A 5369-nucleotide genomic window follows, 5' to 3' on the forward strand; every position below is an offset into this window, starting at 1 on the left:
GGAGCCCACCCTGGCCTCAAGGAGAGGCCCGGTGGAGGAACCAGCATTGGATTCCAGACTCCTGAGCAGCTTCCAGCCGAGGTCGCAGCATGCCCTGTTCCAAGACCACCTGCGTACAGTAGGGTGGTTGCTGAGCATGCTGTTTTGGGGTCATCTGTGGTGCGGCACTCAGGACTGGAATAGTGGAGGTGGGCCGGGGCCCTGACCCAGGGAGAGTGACCCTTCCCTCCTCACCCCTGCTCCCTCCCTCGAGGATCCCTTCCTCTCTCCCACAGAGGCAGAGGCTCAGCGGGTTCTCCACCCCCCTCCCCATCTAACAGGTGCTTCTTGGGAGCCGCTGAAATCCAGCCAGCCTCCTGGCCCTGAGTGGGTCAAGCTCCAAATGGCGAGTGGCCCCGGGGCGTCTGCATGGCCCCGTGTTAGCTAAGGGGGGTGACTGATGAGGACATTCACACGTCAGTGGGGAGCCTGTGGGGAAAACCAGGGTGTCTTCCAGGCTGGACCTGTGGGGCCTCAGCCTCATGGGGGGGTCTCCTCACATCAGGCCACTGTGGCCACACTCCATGACCCCAGCCAGTGTCCCCAAAGGGCCTACGAGGTGCTGGCCGTGACCTCCCCTCCCAGTCTCTGACCTGAAGGTGGCAGCTACCATTTTGCCATGGCCCTCAGCACCCCCCTCACACGCCGGCTCCTGACATCAGAGACCTGTAGCCACCCCCTGCAGGCAGTCATCAGCGTGGTCCCCAACTCCTGCCAAGGGCAGCGGGCTGTGCACTCAGGCAGCTGGGACCAAAGCCACCGAGGAACCAAGGCTGGGGCCAGTGTGAGTTTCCCTCCTGGAGAGCCGAGGCGGGCGCAGAGCTGTTCCTGGGTGCTTGCTGGGATTGCAGTGATAGAAGGCCAGGGCCGCAGGAATCCAGGCTGCAGGAGAGAGACTAGGACTCAGGCAGAAGCAGGAGCACCAGGCTGGTGCCACTCCCACCCCACCTACACGCCTTCTCAGCAATGGTGGGAGCTGTGTCCCCAGGCGGGATGGTGCTGGTGTCTCCTCCCCACCCTGCCTGTCTGGGATGCCCTCCCAGCCCGTTCCTGCTCCCGGCAGGTGCTGCTTTTCTCTCCGCTGCACCAGGACGAGGTCGGTGCCCTTGTCCTTCCTCACTGGCACTCCCAGACTGCTTTCCTTTTCCATGAAAACCACCTCTGCTTTGTGACCAGACCTCACCACGCTGAAGTCATTGGCACCCCTTTCCTGCAGGAGGGGACACCTGCTCCCTGTCAGTCTCCCAGCCACGCCTTCAAAATCCACACCGGCAGTTCTCCAACTTTGACTTCCTCTCCTTCAGGGGTCCTGTCCCCTCCCCACTTACCCCACTGGGTCCTTTCTCCCAACTGCACCCCTCTACACTCCAGCCTCTTCACTCTCTCTGCCCGCCTCCCAGCTCCCAGCTCTGCTGTCGACCAGCCCTGAGATCTGCAGTCTTTGTGCACGGCCTGCGTCTGCGGCTTCCTCATCCCCTCTGTCTGTTCTCCTCTCCTTATCAAGGGAAGCCTATCTGGCCGGCCATTGTGTCTGCCCCTCACCCTCCCTCCCTCCCGTTCATGTGGGCAGACCACAGCCCGTGTGGAATCCTGACCTTCTTGGTGGCTTAAGCACCACCTGCCTATTCTTTTCTCTTAGCGGGGATCAGGGCAGTGCCAGCGGCTTCCTGGGGCCTCACACAGGCTGCGGCCCTGGGCCAAGGTTAGCTGGCTGGGAAGGGCCCACGTGGCCTCACGCTGGACACCCGGGGCTGCTGTCCCTCGGCTGCCGGGCGCTCTGCCAGAGCCGTGCAGCCTGGAATCCTCCCCACCCTCGGTCAGCTTCCTCCTAACACACGGCACACGGCCAGCGTTCCAGGAGGGCAAAGTGGAAGCCTGGGGTCTCTTGAGGCCGAGGTCCAGAACGCACATAGTGAAATCTCCACCACATTCCCTCGGCCAAAGCAGGTCACAGCAGCCAGATTCCAGAGGAGTCAAAAAATGCACTGACCCCCCCCTCCCCTCCACCACCTGCCTCTGCCCTCCCCTCGCAGGACCTGATGAACCCCCTGGGTTTTTCTGCCCTGCTGTCTCTGGGAAGGCAAGGACGAAAGTGTCATTTAGTGGCAGAGACTTTAGGGAGCCTGGTATGGCCAAGCCCTAGCTCCCTGCAGCAGTGCCCCCAAGACAGCTGGGCCTGGGTCTCCAGTGGGTCGGAGTTTTCCGAAGGCGGCTGTGGGTCGACCTCGCACCCGGTGACTGCACCAGGTGGTGAGGCATGCGTGGCCCAGCGCGGGGGCCCTGCCCGTGGCCGTGTGGGGTCGGGTGTCCGGCTCGGGGCTTCTGGGTCCCCTGCTCCCCAAAGGTGTGCAGCTCCTGCATCCCCTGCCAGGTCCTTTGGGTCTAAGAGGGTCCCTCTTGTCCAGCGCGCCAGGCTCCACCTTCCCCCGACCCCTCACCAGCTGGGTGCCTCCCCCTGGCTGGAACAGCAGCCCTGCCTGGTCATGGGCCTGCCTCTCCACTGTGTCCTCCCTGACGCAGCCAGAGCCATGCTTCTAACCTGCACACCCTCTCCCCGCGGCCAAGCCCACCAGACACCAGGCGGCTGTAAATGGCCCACTGGGCCTGCTGTGTAGAATGGGACCCTCTGCCCTGTCCCAGGTCCTGCTTTCCCAGGAGGCTCTTACATGGGGCTGCAGCTGGGGGGGTGACATGCCTGCCAAGTGGGTGGGGAGGCTCCAGCCTGGTAAGATGGGATCCAGGACTGTGAGACTGTGACCCAGGGCAGGTGGTGGCAGCTCGGCCTTCCTGGTCCCAGGTGGAGAGACAGGGTGAGGCTCCTCCTCGTGGGACCTGGAGGGGAGGGGTTGCCTGTGTAATCAGCCCAGCCTCGGACGTCAGCAATCCATGCTTCTTAGGAAAGGTGGCCACAGGGAATCACAGACTCGGTGTGACTTTCTCAGAGTGCTGTGGCACACCTGTGGGGTTTCCCAGCTTACCCTGTCCAGCGGGACCAGGCAGAGGCCCAGCCCTGTTGTTGGAGTGACCTTCGAGCTCTGACCACAGGCCACGTGTGAGCAGGAGCCATGAGTCAATCAGATGTCATCCAGGGCGGTGGCTGAGGAGTGGTGACTGACCAGACGGGAAGGCGGGGAAGGGTCTAGATTTGAATGTGTGCAAAGGCCGGTAGACTCCTCCAGATGGATGAGCCCCGTCCTCTGGCCTCTGTGAGGCCAGACCCCTGCAACAGCCAAGTCCAGGGCCCCAAGTCAGCCCTGCACCTGGCCCAGGCCTCGGACCCTGATGGGGCTCACCCACCTGAGATCACCCTGGCTCTGCAGGGAGCTTTGTCGTGATCCTTCGCGGGTGAGGATTACGTAGAGACGTGACGAAGCACAAAAACCGGTGTTTGACGGGTTGCCAGGTGCCTACGTCAGAGCTCATTAAATTACACATTAAATAGATGTAGCTTGCTGTGTGTCAATCACACCTAATTCAAATTGTAAAAAATTAGACTCAGAGTTTTAACACTTGGGAGTGTTTTATCAGATGCGCCTCAAGATTCTAAATTCAAATGCACACTGAATAAAACATTTAGGTTTATCTCCAAGCACAGTGGCTCACACCTGTAATCCCAGAATTTCGGGAGGCCGGGGTGGGCAGATCACCTGAGGTCAGGAGTTGGAGACCAGCCTGGCCAACATAGTGAAACTCCCTCTCTACTAAAAATGCAAAGATTAGCTGGGGGTGGTGGTGGGAGCCTGTAATCCCAGCTACTCGGGAGACTGAGGCAGGAGAATCACTTGAACGCGGGAGGCAGAGGTTGCAGTGAGCCGAGATCGTGCCACTGCACTCCAGCCTGGCGACAGAGTGAGACTCCGTCTCAAACAAACCGTTTAGGTTTATCATTTAAGGAGAAAGACTGAAGGATATTATTGAATTTATTAAGAAATCAGAATGAGGCCGAGGCAGGAGGATCACTTGAGCCCAGGAGTTCAAGACCACCCTGGGCAAGTGGTCGCATCTAGTGAGACCCCATTGCTATTTTAAAAAAAAGAAAGGGGGAAAAAAATCAGAATGTTTGGGAACTTAAGATTCAGCACATGTTTCCATTTTACAATTTAGTTTTATTAAACATACAAGGCAGGTGTAGCAGCGAACTAACATTCTGGTGAGAGAGAAAGATCCTGGCAGAAGTTGTTAGAGGATGGAGGATGGTGGGGCATGTGTGGAGGATGGAGGGCTGAGGACGGGTCTCAAGGGCTGGGGTGAGAGTGTGCATGTGTGTGCCAGGCATGGCCCAGAGGCCCAGGCGTTGGAGCCAAGAGCCTGGGATGGGGGGCAGGTGTGGGGTGACCGGAGGGGACACCGGGAGGGGCCAGAGGCCACAATGCGGGAACCGAGGCCTGGCTGGTCGCCCTGAGAGGTAAGGAGAGCCATGGGAGGTTTTGTGCAGATCAACCTGGCGACTGGGTGAAAAGCAGGCTGTGGGGTCAGCACGGGAGCAGGACCACCCGGACGTGTCCACAGAAACCCGCGTGAAGGGCTACTGTGGTCTGGACCAGGGCACACAGGTATAAGTGGTGAGGACCAGTCTTGGGACGATTTTTGTTGTTGCCAGATAGTTAAAGGGCTTAAAAATAAAATCAAAGCTGGACACAGTGGCTCATGCCTGTCGTCCCAGTTCTTTGGGAGGCCAATGGGGGAGGATCACTTGAGCCCAGATGGCTGCAGTGAACCATAATCACATCACTGCACTCTAGCCGAGGTGATAGGACAAGACCCTGTCTCAAAAAATAATTTTCTTTTTTTGAGCCTTGGTCTGTTGCCCAGGCTGGAGTGCAATGGTGAGATCTCAGCTCACTGCGACTGCTGCCTCCTGGGTTCAAGCATTTCTCCTGCCTCAGCCTCCCGAGTAGCTGGAACTACAGGTGCATGCCACCACACCCAGCTAATTTTTGTATTTTTCATAGAGACAGGGTTTCACCATGTTGGCCAGGCCAGTCTCGAACTCCTGTCCTCAGGTGATCCACCCACCTCGGCCTCCCAAAGTGTTGGGATTACAGGTGTGAGCCACTGCATGCAGCCAAAAAATAATAATTTTTTTTTTTTTGAGACGGAGTCTTGCTCTGTCGCCCAGGCTGGAATGCAGTGGCACAATCTTGGCTCACTGCAAGCTCCGCCTCCCAGGTTCACACCATTCTCCTGCCTCAGCCTCCCGAGTACCTGGGACTACAGATGCCCGTCACCTCGCCTGGCTAATTTTTTGTACTTTTTAGTAGAGAAGGGGTTTCACTCTGTTAACCAGGATGGTCTCGATCTCCTGACCTCGGGATCTGCCCACCTCGGCC

Source organism: Mandrillus leucophaeus, unplaced genomic scaffold (genome assembly GCF_000951045.1).
Source record: "Mandrillus leucophaeus isolate KB7577 unplaced genomic scaffold, Mleu.le_1.0 Scaffold672, whole genome shotgun sequence".
Lineage (NCBI taxonomy): Eukaryota > Metazoa > Chordata > Mammalia > Primates > Cercopithecidae > Mandrillus > Mandrillus leucophaeus.